This window comes from Lithobates pipiens, unplaced genomic scaffold (genome assembly GCF_037356315.1).
Source record: "Lithobates pipiens isolate NorthernLeopardFrog02 unplaced genomic scaffold, aLitPip1_a1.2 Scaffold_1, whole genome shotgun sequence".
Lineage (NCBI taxonomy): Eukaryota > Metazoa > Chordata > Amphibia > Anura > Ranidae > Lithobates > Lithobates pipiens.
The window spans coordinates 37,925,915-37,944,869 of NW_027507685.1; positions in this window are offsets into that span (position 1 = coordinate 37,925,915).

An 18,955-nucleotide genomic window follows, 5' to 3' on the forward strand; every position below is an offset into this window, starting at 1 on the left:
CATTTTATTTCCCTGGAGTTGGGCTTTAAGCAAAAGAGATGGGATCAACAAACAATTAGACATATGCAATTTCTTTCAGTCAGCATATACATTCGGACACATTTTTGGTTATTCGAAGATTCAGATGTATCTGAATCGCTGAATGAAATAGTAACACATTTTGTTGAAATGTGTTTAGTTTCATTTTAAATGAGAAAATTGCAAAAGGGGGTGACCTGGGGATTTTTTGGACAAAGGATAGTAACCAAAAAGGGGAGTAACAAGTGTATAAAAATATACAACATTTATTGAGTGCAAAGCAAAAAAATAATTGGTAGACAGGGTATATCACCCTAAAAACAAATTATTCAGACTGAATAGTTACATAACAGCTAGATTCTGAGACACAGTTAATCTCATGATGAGAGGCCAAACGATGTGGGTGTACACAGGAGTCCCAACATGTTTCAGAATAAAGGTACAATTAATTAATTGCTTCTTCAGGGGTTGGATTAAGACAAGCTGTTTTGTCTGGTAATAAAACAGCAAAAATATCAAAAAGAGTATAGGAATAAACAAATATGCAAATGTAAGAACACGTGGCAAGTAATAAAAACAGTTAATACTCACAGTATAACTACGTTTTGTGATTTAGAGTACACATCAGGGTTCACACAGAGGAGGGGCTTCCATCTCTAAGCTGATCCATCGCACAGTGAAATGCTGAGATGGATCTCGGATTTGAATACCACCTGCCCACCAGGCCTTAATGAAGCCTTCAAGTTGAAGCCCTTTTTACAGAGCTTCTCTTCTTTTCCCCCAGTGACATTGGGATCACGTGTTCACATGTCCCTCTCAAAACCTCCAGAAGAGAAGCCCTGATGGAAACCCCTCCTTTGTGTAAACCCTGATGTGTACTTAGTTATACTGTCTTCTTACATTTGCATATTTGTTTATACCCTTTTTGATATTTTTGCTGTTTTATTACCAGACAAAACAGCTCATTTCAAACCAGTCCCTGTAGAAGGAATTAATTATTCATACCTATATTCCAAAACATGTTGGGACTCCTGTGTACACGCACATTGTTTGGCCTCTCATTATGAGATCAACTGTGTGTTTCAGAATCTAGACGTTATTTAACCACTTCAATACCGGGCACTTAAACACCTTCCTGCCCAGACCAATTTTGAGCTTTCAGCGCTGTCGCACTTTGAATGACAATTGTGCGGTCATGCTACACTGTACCCAAATGAAATTTTTATCATTTTTTCCCACAAATAGAGCTTTCTTTTGGTGGTATTTGATCACCTCTACGGTTTTTATTTTTTGCGCTACAAATAAAAAAATACCGAAAATTTTTAAAAAAATAATGTTTTTTTTGTTTCAGTTTCAAAACTTTGTAAATAAGTACGTTTTCTCCTTCACTGATGGGCACTGATGGGGCTACACTGATGGGCACTGATAAGGCGGCACTGATGGGCACCAATGAAGTGGCACTGATGAGGTGGCATTGATGGACACTGATAGGCGGCACGGATGGGCGACACGGATGGGCGACACGGATGGACACTGATAGGTGGCACACATTGGCACTGATAGCTGGCACAAATTGGCATGGATGGGCGGCAGAGATGGGCATGGATAGGCGGCACAGATGGGCATGGATAGGCGGCACAGATGGGCATGGATAGGCGGCACAGATGGGCATGGGTGGGCACTGATAGGCGGCACAGGTGGGCACTCATAGGTGGCACAGGTGGGCACTCATAGGCGGCACAGGTGGGCACTCATTACAGGTGGGCACTCATAGGCGGCACAGGTGGGCACGCATAGGCGGCATTGGTGTTATACTGTACTAATGGATGCCAATCAGTGCCAAACAATAATGCATGCCAATCAGTGATGCCCATTGTGGGCACTGATTGGCATCCATTGTGCTGACCATTGGCATCCCTGGTGGTCTAGGGAGGATTACCTTTTCCCTGGTGGTCTTGTGGCATCCCTGGTGGTCCAGTGTGGGCATCCTCTGGGGGGGGGGGTGCTGATAATCGATCAGCACAGCCCCCCCTGTCAGAGGAGCAGCCGATCGGCTCTCCTCTACTCCCGTCTGACAGACGCGAGTGAGGAAAAGCCGATCACCGGCTCTTCCCATTTACACTGTGATCAGCCGTGATTGGACACGTCTGATCACGTGGTAAAGAGACTCCGTCGGAGACTCTTTACCGAGATCGTAGTTGCCGGGTGTCAGACTGACACCCCGCAACAACGATCGCCGCGATGCGCGCCCCCGGGGGCGCGCAGTGGCTCATAATCCTGAGGACGTCATATGACGTCCGGTCAGGATTATGAAACCACTTTGCCGCCGTCAATTTGTAATAGGGCGGGCGGCAAGTGGTTAACTATTCAGTCTGACTAATTTGTTTTTAGGTTGATAAACCTTGTGTACCAATTCTATTATTTCTTTGTACTCAATACATTTTGTATATTTTCATATGCTTGTTACTCCCCTTTGCCCAAAAAATCCCCGGGACATCCCCTTTTGCAATTTTCTCTTTTGTTTTGGGATGTGGCGAAGGTTTCCAGTACCATATCTATAGGTGGCTTTATTCCATATATATTTTTAGTTTAATTTTAATTATAAATGTTCTATTGAATTAAAAATGTGTGAAGAATAGCTGGTTGTTAAGGAGCGGGCCCGGGAAGCTGTCCGGTGCATCCTTAACAACTGATGACTCATCAGATCTGGTAAAAAAAGAAAAAAAAAACACCTTGTCCACATGGGGGGAACAAGGGCCTTTTCCACACAACCCTGGCCCAGTGGTTGTGGGGGAGTGGGGAATGACTTATTGGAATCTGGAAGCCCTCTTTAACAAGGGGGGGGCAGATCCTGCCCCCATGAGAATAAGTATGGGGTGCATAGTACAAGCCTACTCATTCACAAAAAAAGTGTAAAAGGTAAATAAAAACACAACAGTTTTTGACAAGTCTTTTATTAAAAAACATGTCCCCCTGAAGTAGATCCAACATCGATCATGATGCCCGAAAGAAAAAAAAACTCATTCAGGGAAGAGCCCCTTTCCCGATTAAAACACTGCCCCATGTTGAGGGCATGTGCCCTGGTATGATTCAGGAGGGCCTTGTATGGATTCATATTTTTTCCAAATTCAAATATGCTAAAACATTTGGAATTCATTAGAGAATTCATAAACAAAATTAAACTAAATGAAACAAAACTAAACAAATTCCAAATTGAATCAACAAAATGTAGTTAGTAACATAACAAATTTATACGAAACAAAACAAAATGTTTCTGTTCTGCAGATGTCTACACACAACCAATAAGGATTTTCTATATAGAACCATTAAATCTTACCTACCAAAAACAAAAAGCCACAGTTGATGCTTCCACAGTCTCCCATCCAAATACTAGCAAGGTTCAACCTTGCTTACCTTTCAAGATAAATCAAGTGTGAAGTTTCCCCGGAGTAACTTAGTTATTACACATTATTTTTATCACACAGGGAGCTCCTATGCAAATATGCATCTATATATTTTTTTTTATATTTATAAGAACGTGTTTTGAACCTGTCATTTTGGGTAATTTTTGTAAAAACATAAGGGTATTTTGTTTAAAATGACTTTTTGTAATAACTGTTTGTTATCTTCAAGAGCAGTGTGGGCATTTAAGAAGGAAAACTGCCATTGTTGGTTTCATGAAGTGTCTACAAAAGATGTACATTTTCCTTTGTCCAAAGGGCAAGGAGCTGACCTAAGAATTTGTAAATCTGAACAAAACAGGTAATGGTAAACTAGCAGTCATTCTGACAAGCAGGGGTGTGCATATCACCTCTGAACGGTTGACCAAAATGAGTAAATACTTATCAGTAAAAACAGTGAATATTCTTATACAGTATTTAAACTCTATATTTAACTAATTATCTGGTGTTCTGCTTTAAACAATGCTAATATTTCAAACCAACAGTAGTCAACTGTCTTTTAGAGCTTAATGACCATCCATCCATCCATAATATGATTTTTTTACCCTTTCCCTTGATAATTCTGCAATACTCCTTTCACAAAATAAATTAATATACCCCCATGAGCTGAGACTCTTTCCTGGGAAGCAACACAGGTACAAATGCTGAAATTAGTAAAGAAGAGGAGGTAGTGGTGCGCTGTACGATGGTGGAGTATGCCTATCAACAAGGGCAATGTACTGAATCCACAGTTAGAAGGTACAAAATAAAGTTTAGGGCAAAATAAATGGGTAAAAACACAGTATAAATGTTTGCCTGTGTGGCATATTAGAATAGTAATACTTTTAGTGCTAATATATAGTTTAGAGCATCAATATATAAAATATAATATAAAAAACAACGTAAAAATAAACTATATCAATTCCAAAGTGCAGCGTGTTGCGTTAACAAAAAATCGCATAAAGTGCAAGTGCTCTGGTGTGATGCACATAGGCAGACCTTCAAATATGTACAGAAATATTGTGACAAACAATACTGGTGTATTGACCAAATGTCCGTATTCAAGTGCAGAGTGCTGCGATTATTTCCATAATTGCACGGAGTGTGACTACTTCAACATAATAATTTGGGAAAAATTTGGGAATATTGCGATGGAGAGGGCAGTGGTGCTGGTGATAGGGGATATATCCTTTGTGGTTCTGTGTATTCTGATGATGGATGTCCCCTTACCTCACCGCTGTAAGGTAACAGCGTATATAAAGATCTTTAGGATCCTTTGGCGGAGTTTCCCTTTAGTATGGAGTTCCGGAGTCCTGACAAATGGTGTTGTCCCTTTAAGGGATTTCTTTGGGATGCTGCAGTAAGGGTTCCTCAGTGGTATAACGTGTATGTGGGTTTAAACAGACATGGAGAAAGAATACTCCATAGTGTAAAATGTTTCAACAGTCAGATCTTTTATTTAAAAATATATTAAAATACTCACAAACACAGAGTGTATACAGGCAATGTACAAACGAGCTGCGGGCTCGGTCTACGTCTGCTGAAATTAGTTCTCAAAATACTTATAAATCAATCTTTAAGAATAAAGCAATACGTCCACATAAAAATAAACATGCAATGCAAGGACATTTTGAAATGAAACCATGTGCTCCATAGAGTAAGTAATATCCCACAAACAGTCTAAAGCAACCAATAAATCTCATGGTTTTCAGGTGTTCAATGCTCCACCACCTTTTTTGAATAAGCCTCTTACCAGAAAGGCAGCCCACCAGGTTATAGAGGCCCTTTACTGCTTTATCTCTCCAATTAATTAGACTGGTAGTTTTCAGCACATATACTCTGGTTATATGTACAGAATCCAGTTCAGCAGGAGGAAACAGAAAAAAAAAATCCATAATATAGTATCCTTAAAATGGGTTATTTATTAGAGAGATAAGACAAATGTAATTGAGAAACTTGCATGTAAACAATACATCCATCCGAATGAACGGTAGGCATGATGATGTCACCGCTAAAGCTTCGCTGTACAGCGTAATATATATTTTTGCACATAGTGTTCTTTTTTTGTTGAAATATCATTGGGTATTATTGTATTTGGATACCAATGAGTGCTGCTGTCACTAAGACTTTACTTATTTTTCATTAGACAGTTAGCATAGATTTTTCTTCACCTTTATAATGCAGATACAAAGATCTAAGATCTAGGGACTCTTTTCTGGAGGCTGTATGAAATAAAGGCAGTCTATTTAACCAATTTTGGTGTACTTGCCCTTAATCAGTCAAATGCATAAAAAAATGTAAACACCATTAAGCAATATAACCCTTACAGACTTTGTAGTGATAGTGACAACAGTTCTATTCTGCTAATTTTTCAATTTGCCTGGGTTCCTTTCCTTCATAAAGACACTGTGAAGAAGTCTACAAAAAATATGTAATTTCCCCTTTAATGAAAGAGACATGGCAATTACTGAAGCTTCAATTATGCTAAAAGGAAACATGATTAGAATTTCTAAAGCGCGGACAAAGTCATATACATACATACTCTAGCTTAAGCTAATCTTGTTTGCAACTTCTTCAAGGACATTGCCAATGTTTCGCATTTCACACCTTGTTGGGCTAAAGATTTTCAGTTCTATAGATTTTCTGGTCTCAACTTAAATTTCATTGCCGTGACTTTATGGTTTACAAAGACTGTAATTAATAGACATTTTAATGGCTGTAATAAATGTATAAGTAAATAAAGGCTACAGTATTACCTGAACCCCTGACTTTATTGAAAAAACGAATTCTGACATCTACTCTCTTGAAACGGCAAAGTGTATTCATTGTATCTCTGACTTTGAAGTCAACAATACCCACCTGTCTTTGCCCTTGGGAGCTTTGAAAATAGTTCTATGGTTTTCTTGCCTCAGTCAATAAATAGCAGATGCGTAAAAGGTTTAAGTGTGAAAATCACACTTGCCTTAAATAAACAATGGCCCAGAGTTGAACTGTGCTTCTTTTTTCTGGAACCTGGTTTGTTAATAATTTAGTAGGACATCATAATCAAGGTAACATTCATCTAGTTATCAAATGAAAAAATGTTAAGCATTAAAAACAGTATATAAAAAGGTCAGTCTACAGCAGAAAAGGACATTGCTTTCTGTTTGTGAAAAGAAAATCAATAACTTAATCAAAATGAAATTTTATGTTTTCTTACCAATCTATGCCACGCTCTGAAAAGTAATGGCAATTTGTGCTGGCTGCATTTTAGTTTTTAGCTTAAAAATGATGTTATGTCCTAAATTGGGAACTAGCGTCTTGATTTACAGAAATGCTGTCACATTTCAAACAGACTGCATTACGTTTTCTGTTTATTTAGCCAAATGAATGAATTACAAAAGTACAGAAACCCAGCAGTCAGAACCTGCTTTCTGATGCTATGTTCTGCTGAAAAAGGGTATATTATTTAGAGGTGTTTAAATAATAAGCTATTATGCAAGAAAACATGTGAGTCTTTAATGCATCATGCATTATGGCAATGCTTCCCCAAATTTAGGATGGGTTCTAGTTATCATAAAAGTATCTATAGTTGAAAAATACATAGTCACCAAACTTTATTCATATAAGAACATCATACAGAAAATACCATGGCCATTCTTTTTTGAAATGTGAGATATTTCATAAAAAGTTTTTTTTTTCTTCATGTTTATGCGTGGATACTAGTATGAGCTGTCAGCAACCCTGACCTTTGGAGTTGTTTCAAAGCTATGAAAGCTTTGGAAAAAGCTTTGAAAAGTATTTTCAAACTAACTAAACTGTAGACACACTTCTTTTACTTCTTATTAGTGATGAACAAATGTGTTTTTGTTCCATTCATGGGTTGTTCTTTGAACTTATCATAAATTCTGGAAAATGCAAACCTTTGGTCTAAACCCCACTGAAGTCAATAAGAGGCGAATCTTGAAAATCAGTTGTGGCCACTTTTAAGGCTAAAAGGCAAGGTATTATACAACAAAGGACAAGGGCAGCTGGAAATGCCATGGGGAACCAATGTATCAAACTTCAAAGGCAAAAACATGGTAAAACATATATTATTCAAATTACATACTTAGGAGATGGCTATAAGCTCTATGTGGTGTAATGGAACAGTATAATTGTCATGGACAGTGTCAGCAACAAGGTATTCTAAAATCATATAATTTGCACATGCAATTGTTTTTTTTTCTTTAACTTGACATTATTTTTTGGCTTAGATACAACATTAGTACACCCATTATATTTTGCTGCTACACTATATTTTTAATCTAGCTGTAATAAGCCAGTATTGCACTATAGAAGTAGCAGACGCAACATACTTCATAACAATTGACAAAATGCGGAAAAACACTTTTCATAGCATAGCTTGTAATCTTTTTGTGCAGTACCACTATGTATTGTCTGTTTAATAAAATGTCAACACAGAGTGCAAAAAGACACTCCAAAACTAGAAATGGGCCGAAAACTCACATTTGGTTTGCACCAGAACTCCAAGAGAAAAAATTCTAACCCCAACCGCAAACCTTATTAAAGTCTATGGGACCTAAACTTGAAAAATTAAAGGTCCCCATTTTGAAGGCTTATATGCAAGTAATTGGCCTTAAAAAGGGTATGGGGTCCTGGGTAACACGTATCAATGCAATTTTTTAAAGATAATTTTTACATGAGAAATAATTTTAATTATGCTTACAGCGTTATGCTTACAGCGTAACAATAAGAATGAAAAAAATCCTTGAAACGTAGTGGGGGGGGGGGGGTCTCCTTAGTCTGCCTGTAAAGTGGTGCATCTTTAGCATGTATAGAACATACTGCAGTAAAAGGGAAATTTCTAAAAATAAAAGAAAGGGGGGCAAGCGAGCACCTCCCCCCCTCCTGAAGCATACCAGGCCCTCTACAAGCAGTGGGTGCTTTAGGACCCTAAAGCACCCTGTTCTAATGTTGATGGGGACAAGAGCTTCATCCCCATAACCCTGGGCTGTGGTTGTGGGGGTCTACGAGCAGAGGGCTTATTGGAATCTGGAAGCCCCCTTTAAGAAGGGGGGCCCCAGATCCAACCCCTACAATGTAAATGAGTATGGGGTACATACAATACAATAATTTGTGAGTGTTGGGTCTCCTGAAGGAAACTGATGGCTCATAACCTATGGTGTTTCAAGAGACATTTTACTAACAGCTGGCCAGTGAAGACCTGTTTGGCTTTTTGGAACAAAGATTGCTGTCGGTGAAGCTGCACTATGTTATATACCCTGACCACTTGAAAAGAGGCAACAATAACAGTACATTTTTTTCTAAACAATGTTGGTTGATTTTTGTGATACATGTGTCAGGTACATAAGCAGTCCTAACACTGAAAAGGTCTTACACATGTAGTATACCCACACTTGGTGCAATAGGAAAAATGTGTTTTGGGGTGTAATTCTAAGTATGTCCTCGAGTGTGTTCTATAAATATCTTATTAATGGACAACTTTGTGTTAAACAAAATGGAAAACTAAATATCAAATACTTATCGCAATTTTATTTTCTGATGAGCTCCATGTCTGCCTACCACTGGGTATGCCTAGCCCATACCCTCACCTACAGGACCTACAATCCCATGAAAAAGTATTCATACACCTTGAAATTTTCCACATTTTCTCATGTTACAACCAAAAACGTAAATGCATTTTATTGGGATTTTACAGTATGTGAACATAATTGTGAAGTGGAAGGAAAATGACAAATGGTTTTCAAAATGTTTTACAAATAAATATGTGAAAAGTGTGGCATGCATTTGTATTCAACCCCTCTGAGTTAATACTTTGTAGAACCACCTTTTGCTGCAATTACAGCTGCAAGTCTTTTTGGGGCTGTCTTTACCAGCTTTGCACATACTTATTTGTAAAATATTTGGAAAACCATTTATTATTTTCCTTCCACTTCACAATTATGTGTCACTTTGTGTTGGTCTATCACATAAAATCCCAATAAAATATATTTACGATTATAATAATTGTAACATGACAAAATGTGGAAGATTTCAAGGGATATGAATAATTTTTCAAGGCACTGTATCTCATAAATTTGACTCCCTCTCCCAGGCCAGCTTTACATAGCTAGATTTTCATACCTGGGTTGAAGTTTGTGCTGACATGGAGCTTGTCAGGAAAGTAAAATCATGGTAAACATTTGATATTAAATTGTCCTTTTTCCTGACAGCTATTAACTAGTTAACCAGGGTGTAAATAATGTAAAAACAAAATCAGGTTAATTGTGACCTCTGGATGAAGAGATAACCATTTTGCCAAAATTAACAGTTGCCAACAATGATGGATCTATGCAATAATGAAATGCATAAACCTCTGGGAATCACAAACGGGCAATGCGATACCCTGAAGCTTGAGGTAACATTGATATTCAGCATCTCCCCCGAAGTCAAAGGACTAACTTGTTGTCCATCTTCCAGATGAAAAGTAGGCAACATGATTTTTTTAATTAAATGGAAACTTTAGGCCACTTTTGGAATAGAATCCAGTAGGGATGAGCTCGAACATCAAGTGTTCTCCTATTCACCAAACAGCGAACAATATAAGGTGTGCGTGGCAAATTTGAAAGCTGCCTGAACACCGTTAAAGTCTATGGGACACTAACATGAAAAAACAAAAGTGATCATTTTAAAGGCTTATATGCAAGTTATTGTCACAAAAAGTGTTTGGGGACCTGGATCCTGCCCCAGGGGACATGTATCAATGCAAAACAATGCGGATGAAATTAATTGTCGGGTCCTGGCAATATAGATAAAACTCACAAAAAAAAAGAGCATGGATCCCCCAAGTCCATTACTCTTGTATGAATAATAAGGGGACCATTTTTTTAAACAATTGCACGGGGGTCCCCCTAAAATTCTCACCAGGCTCTTCGGGTCTGATATGGAAATTAAGGGGAACCCTGTGCCAAATTAAAAAAAAGATGTAGGGGTCCCCCCAAAATCCATACCAGACCTTCAGGTCTGGTATGAATTTTAAGGGGAACGCTGTGCCAAAATTTAAAAAAATGGTGTAGGGGCCCCCCAAAATCCATACCAGACCCTTATCCAAGCATGCAACCTGCAAGCCCCCAGGAAAAGAGGGGGACAAGAGAGCACCCCCCTGAACTGTACCAGGCCACATGCCCTCAACATGTGGAGGGTGCCTTGGGATAGCCCCCCCAAAGCACCCTGTACCCATGTTGATGTGGACAAGGGCCTCATCCCCACAACCCTTGCCTGGTGGTTGTGGGTAACTGTGGGTGGGGGGCTTATCAGAATCCGGAAGCCATCTTTAACAAGGGGACCCCCAGATCTCTGCCTCCCTCCCTGTGTGAATTGGTAACGGGTACAAATACCCCTACCATTTCAACAAAAAAGTGTCAAAATGGTAAAAAAGACAAGAGACAGCTTGGGACAAATCCTTTATTAAAAAATTTAAATGTTCCACAACGTAAGTTGCATTAAGCTCTTCACTGACTCCTGGATGATGTGTTGGCTTTCCAGTTTTTCCTGGACTGCCAGCAAGGACTGCAGAGGCTAACTTCCAGTAGAAACTCTTGAACAGCAGTCCCTTTTGACTCACCACTAATCTTGAGGCAGACTAACCACAATCACAGATCCTAGCTGTCAATTTAAGCTTCACCTTTGAGCAATGCAGTGAATGAGTACTTCTTTGAAGGACACATATTTTAATGGTAAAGTCATGTATCTGGCCAGTTCCAGATGGGACAAATCAACCAAAGGGTTAAGTCCAAACGCTAGGCACCTTTTTCTTCACGAGGGCATAACTTTGATATTCTGCTATGAAAACATAATTTTTGCTCCATTCTTCTAGAATGCGCGTTTAATTCAGTCACCATTAGACATGTGCAATATTTTTCATAACAAATCAAAAATCAGCCAAACTTTGCATCTTTAGGACATTCGGATGCAACCGAATGTCCAAAGAAAAAAATAATGAATTTCAACTAATACAAAATAAATTCTAACGAAAACAACAAATTAATTTGGCATGATTAGTTAACTTGTTAAAGGTTTAATGAAACAGCAAATTGACTCAGAGTAAATCTTACAGCCAAATAAGCTAATTCATTTTTTACTGGAGGTTATTCCTGAGAACTGAGCGAGAAGGGTGTTGTATTTAGCAAAAGAGACGAGTTTTGAGAATCAGCAGAAGAGATATTGTGTGTGTGTGTGTGTTTATGGATTCAAGCTCTAAACATCAGTATCCTCCCTGTACCAGCAGCAGTGACACAGCCCAACCACTGGCAAAGTGCATTCCTGAGAAGGGTGTTGTATTGCATTTGAACAGAGGAGGCGAGTTTTGAGAAGCAGCAGAAAAGATATTGTCATTGTGTGTGTGTTAATGGATTCTATAAACAAACAACTTTACAAATTATGATTCATTATAACGAGTATCTAATTAATGTAACATAACAAACAAAATTATGTATTTTACAAATTGAAAAAAAAAAAAATTGAAACAAACTTTTCCACTGTGCACAAGTCTAGTCACCATAGGAGTTTGAATAGGGCTGGTTGTCCTGAGAAAGCTCTGAGACCAGTTTACTAATTTTAGAAAGAAAACCAGACATTGCCAGAATAGACGACCGTTGCACAAGGAGAGTTCAAACAACTCCTTTAGAGTGTCTTGATAACTTGCTTGATGAATTCTGACAATTTGTTCATCATCCTGTTAATCACTGACTGAATAAAGCAGGATCCATACAGTGTTCACTGTCTCCTACCTTCTCTGGTGGCGCTGGCCTTTATTAGGCGTTGACATTTGTTTTCCTGCAGAAACAGAAAGAAGGCAAAAAACATTGAGGCTGCTCAGTGACTTTATAGTAATAGTGCAGTGGCTCATCCATAAAGAAGCTCAGTATCTTTGTAATAATAAGGTAAGTGTCAGCAGCAACTGCCAGACATAATATTGCACTGCTTTCCCACTGAGCCCTTGTACACGCGGTCAGACATGCCAACAACAAAATCCGTCAGATTTTGTCAGACGGATTTTGTCCAAAACTTGTGTTGCATACACACGGTTGGACAAAGTTGTCGGAAAATCCGATCGTACGTAACGTGATGACGTTATTTCATTACGACGGGACTACATTCAGGCTAGTAGCCAATAGCTTTGGTTTACGAATTTGATCTGCGCATGCGTGGCACTTTGTCCGATCGGAATTCTCTACACACTATTGGACAAAGTCCGATCGGATCACGTCGTCGGAAAGTTTTATAGCCCAGCTCTAAAACTTTGTCAGTTGGATATTCTGATGGAAACAGTCCGATGGAGCCCACACACAGTCGGATTATTCGACAACACGGTCCGATCGGACATTTTTTGTCGGAATGTCCGACCGTGTGCACAAGGGCTGAGAGTGATTTATTAACTGCCCCAGAGACCAGCAGAGGGGCTCCCTGATAGACAATGCTTTTAGCAGGTGAACACCCGGCCTCATCCGAGTGGAACAGTATGGACAGCTCAAAGTTTATTCTGGCCAGGTAGGAGACGTATGCTAATTTTCCTGGATCCAGTCCCTTCATAGGGTGAGCGGAAACAACTCCTTTAGAGTGTTTTGACTATTTACTTAAAATGTGACAACCTGGTGGTCCTTGTCATCTTAATCACTAACTGCTTAACCCCTTCAGCCCCGAATGGATTTGCCCCCTTAATTGCCAGGCCATTTTTTGTGATATGGCACTGCATTGCTGTAACTGACAATTGCGTGGTTGTGCAAAGTTTTACTCAAACAAAATTGATGTCCTTTTTTTTATCACAAATAGAGCTTTCTTTTGGTGGTATTTGATCACCTCTGTGGTTTTTATTTTTTGTGCTATAAACAAAAAATAGCAACAATTAAAAAAAAAAAAAAACATTTTTTACATTTTTACTATAATTAATATCCACAATTTGATTAAATAAAAACAAATGTATTCATCAGTTTAGGCCAATATGTATTCTGCATATTTTTGGTAAAAGTTATCATCTACAAAAGTTAACATCTACAAAATAAGGGATAGATTTATGACATTTTTATTATTATTTTTTTTACTAGTAATGGTGGTGATCTGCAATTTTTAGTGGGACTGCGACATTGTGGTGCACAGATCAGACACTTTTGACACTTTTTTGGTACCAGTGACATTTATACAGTGATCAGTTCTATAAATAGCCACTGATTATGGTATAAATATCACTGGCAGGGAAGGTGTTAACACTAGGGGGAGATGAGGGGGTTAAGTGTGTCCTAGGGAGGTGTTTCTAACTCTGGGGGCAGTGTAGTGCCCGGGAGTAGAGAGACATCACTGTTTCTAATAAATATAAACAGCAGGGGGATCTGTCTGTTTACATTGACAGATCCCCATTCCCTCTCTCTCAGGAGCGATCACGGGTACCCGGCGGACATTATGACAAAATCATCAGCTCCTACATCACACAGCAGGTGTGCGACTCTGGGGGCGTGCACCTGCTAAGCTATTTAAAGGGCCGATGTACAGCTACGTTGATTTGCCCAAGAGAGCCAACCTGCTGCAGTATAATGATGGCAGCAGGTCGGCTAGTGGTTAAACAAAGCAGGATTCATGCAGTCATCTTCATCTGCATCTTCCACTTTGAAAGAGTCTGAAGAGGATTGTTTTGCCTGGGAAGGCTATGAGACTATTCATTGACAGAATATATAACCCCTTCACAGGGTGAGTGGAAACTTCCTTCATAGTGTAGTGACCATGCCTTTGATGAATGTGAGAGCCCATTAGGTGTCATCAACTTTATTCCTGGTTTCTTTAACAAAGCAGGATTTATATAATTATGTTCATCTGCATCTACTTTTGAAAACGGCTGAAGAGGATGTATTAGTCTGGGAAGGCTATGAGACTGCCCATTGCCAAAGTAAATGCCCTCTTCACAGGGTGAGTGGAAACAACTCAATTAGAATGTATTGACAATGTGTTTAACTGGTTCCCACCCAGCCTATTGTCCAATGATGGCTGGGTGGGACCAGTCTTGTTCTGGTGTCCTCCTATTCTTGCAGTGCATGGGGGCATGCAAAATCTTTTTTTTACATGTAGGATTGTCATGGCATGGATACATAAAAAAAAATTATAAATCATAAAATGCACAATCAATGAGTCCTATGACAAGATAAATTTTCCCCAGAGGAAAGAAAAACGTTCGTTGAACTATCCCCATAGGTGGGAGGGTGGAAAATTAGTATGCAAACTTGCCTGTGTACAGAGCAGAAGCCTGGACAATGGTTTCACTCAACCTCAACCAGAGATGACCTGACTCACTCCCAGATATCATGTTCTTTAGTGTAGACAGATCGTCTATTTACCTGGATTAGAGAGGGAACAGGACATCTTCTTTAACAGATTGATCCCTGGTTTGTAAGACTAAGCCCTTGTACACACGGTCAGAGATTCCGACGGAATGTGTCCTATCGGACCATTTTGTCGGATAATCCGGCTGTGTGTGGTCTACATCGGACTGTTTCCGTCGGAGTATCCGACGGACCAAGTTTTCCAACTTAAACAAAAAAATCCCCCTATATAAATGGGATTATAAGTGACCACCAACACCACACACAAATCAAAAACATGAATATTTTATTAACAAATACAGAACAAAAGATACACATACATACATTAAAACCAGAGGGACTACTAAGCAAACAGTGTCCCAATGGTGTAGCAAAATGTTATAAACACATAATTACATTAAAAAAAAACAACCAATACCCAACACCCGACACGTTTCTAGTTGCTGAAAACTTTCCTCAGGGGTGAAGAGCAAAAAGTTGGGTGGTAAGCTGATAATTCTGAGATATTAAATCAAAGATAGATGTATTGGGACCATTACATACTATCCAAGGATGACGCTGTCCCTCCCAGAGAAATCCAGCTTAGCTGTTGCCAAAAACAATGGCGGAGACACCCAGTTAATTATACACCAAATGAAGTCCAGTTTCAGCTCAAACAGAAATGACAATATATATATATATATATATATATATATATATATATATATATATATATATAATTACTATGCTGCTATATACAAGAATCATTGTATGCCAGAAGTCATCCTCACATTGTAAAATAACTTATCCCCATTATTATGACGGGGAAAGGGTTTGTTTTGTCCCATGGATATATGACAGTCCCAGTGTATTTACTAAAGGTCAATTTCTTATAACCAGAAAAGTACACGATATGGAGGCAGCGAACCAAAGAGTTATGAAGGCGGGCAATCACCAGATCACCATAATACGAAACATATTAAAATACAGTTCATAATAATACCAGATACAATTATATGACAATCAGAATTCCATATATTATATAACTGAAATGACCACTAGTGGGCAGATGAGAATGGGACAGTTAAAATTTGAAACCAACCAATCATGAGATGTTAAACATGAGGGGAGAGGTACAAATTCAAACAATGGAACTCCACCCTATAAAACACAAACACACATTATTCTCAGGAGGGAACCACACTAGGGGTGTGCATCTTTACTGGTCTCACGATTCGATTCGTTTACGATTATCTGGTCAATGATTCGATTCGATTCGATTTCGCAATGCATCACGATGCATCATGATTAACGACGAGCTCCCACTTCCGCTTGGGCCGCCTAGTGTCTTTTTATTAAAAGTCAGAAGTTACACTTTTTTTGTAGCTGCTGACTTTTAATAAACAAAAAATTGACTGGAACTCTACTTTGAATTAAAAATAACCTCACTCCCTTAAAGTGCACTACAAGGTACAGACATTCACACATGGCTGCTGGGCGGTCAGGAGGGATAACAATCCACAGCTTACAAACAGCCCTGTGAAGTTCCCTGTACCATCTCTGTGCTGACCAGTGGCGGCTGGTGCTCAAAATTTTTTTTGGGGGGCGCAAACAAACTGAAAAATACTGAACCACCCCCATCAAATGTAGCCACTGTGCCCGTAAAATGCAGCCACTTGTGCCCGTTAAACGCCTGTGCCCATTAAATGCAGCCACCTGTGCCCGTCAAACGCAGCCATCTGTGACCTTCAAACACAGCCACCTGTGCCCGTCAAACGCAGCCACCTGTGCCCATCAAATGCAACAAGCTGTGCCCATCAAACACAGCCAGCTGTACCCATCAAATGCAGCCAGCTGTGCCCATCAAATGCAGCCAGCGTGAGGTGAAAGTAGAGGTGTAAGTGGAGTACAAACCCATTTGTACTATACTTACTGTTACATTGCATGGTGTGCCCAGCTGTATTTATTAAAAAAAAGTATGTGCTTTTTTTAAAAATGTGTCACTATACCGCATTTCACAGTAAATATAATATATTATATATATATATATATATATATATATATATATATATATAATGTGTGGATGGAGTAATACATATAAATATATGTGTGGATAGAATAGACTAATAATATTGTACAGGGGGCGGTGGAAGTGTGATTTGCATTCGGGGTAGAGGAGGAGGAGCTGCAGTGCAGAGGGCTGGACCGACAGAGTTCCGATATGAGCCGAGAGCCAGGGGGAACAGATTTTGATGGGGAAACTATTCTCGGCACAACACCGGCCCGCCTCTCGCCTCTCTCCTTTCTCCTCTCAAGTCTCTCAAGTCCTGATGTCAGCGGAGAATTCTCAGCCCCGCCCGCTGACTATAGTTATCATATCAGAAGAGAGGCAGGCGGGGCTAAGAATTCCCCACTGACGTCAGGACTCGAGAGGCGTGAGAGGAGAGAGGAGGCAGGCGGGAGGCGAGAGGCAGGACGGGCTTGGCACGGCACATGATTGGGATGTATTTACTGTGAATTTCGGTATCAAGTGACATTTTTATAAAAAGCACATACAGAGGGGGACATCATTCACAGTAAGTCGACATTTATAAAAAAAAAAGTAATTTTAAAAATATGCTCGGAGTGCTTTTCCTGGGAGGGGCGGGGCAAGTTTTCATAACGCCACCCTCAATCGATTTCCCGGTCTGTATGCATCGATGCCGCATCGGGGACACCCGAATCCCGATGCATCGATGCAACGATTAATTTCAGCACCCCTACCACACACCCACTTGCTGGTACACTGCCTGGACAATTGAGAAGCCTGCTGCCAGTTGACCACTCCCCATATCACTGGATGTTGCTTCTGGAACTAACAAATTATACTTTCAGTACTATGAACATCTTCCCTTTCAAAGCAGTGGTGAGATACAGACTAAATATATCAAATAACCTTTTTGCTTCCAAAACCACAGGGATTGTATATTTACTAAAGTGCAAAAAGTGCAGCGCTAATAAATAATACCAAGAAATTCTCAAAAAGAAAACTAAAGCAGTTGTCTCACCACAATAAGTAAACAAATCAGTGATATTGAATAATATATTAAAAAAGTTATTAAAAATATTTATAATCAGATATAAAGCAATGGTGAAAAATACTCATTAATGTGAGACTAAAGCAGACACCATAAAAATTCATATTAATAATTGTGAATATTAAAAACCCAGAATACCAAAACACCATCTAAACAATATAAATTAATTTATATAAAAAAAATAATAATATAAAAAATTAATTATATAAAAAAATGAATACATGAGAAAAAGTCCTGTGCCTGCGTGGGTTTCTTCCGGGTACTCAGGTTTCCTCCCACACTCCAAAGACATGCAGGCAGGTCAATTGGCTTCTGTCCAAAAAAAATAAAAAAAATTGGCCCTAGTATGTGAATGGGGACCTTGGATTGTGGGCTCCTTGAGAGTAGGGACCAATGTGAGTGTGCAGGGATAGGGATAATTGTAGACACTCACTCAGGTTGAACTGGATGGACTGGTGTCGTTATTCAATCTTACAAACTGTGAAACTATGTGTATGAAATATTAATCACCAGTAATTCCAGTTTTGTATGAAATTGTATAATTATACTTGTATTTTAATAAATTATATTTACTTATTCATTTTATTGGGAGATATTTATACATTGGTAAGACATCACTATAGATTAAAGAACTCAGGAAATTGTTGTGGTATACTATTGGGTGTCTGAACAAAATTTATATTGTTATTAAGTTATTTATTATTTGCCGTAATCGACTGGAGACACTGTCTATCATCTATAATTATAATTCAGGCACCACCCTTTTATTTATAGTTTACTATTCGCCAAGCCCCTCCTTTTCAATTAATTTAATATTCCCCATATTTATCTTCATTTAAATTTTATACCACACATTCACTACAAGAAAGAGCAAGGGAAGATTATAACCCCTGTCAGATTTGTTTTCATCATCTATGTCCCATTGCAGAGATTTCCCTTGTCTTCCTGTTTCATTGCCAAACAGGAAGTGAGAGGAAATCACTGTAAATTAAGGAAATTAAATGGGGACCTCTAGGTCACCAGAACTAGTGTCCCAATTAGAAGATTTCACCTGTATTACTTTTTTGGGGACAACACAAAATTTGGGATTTTC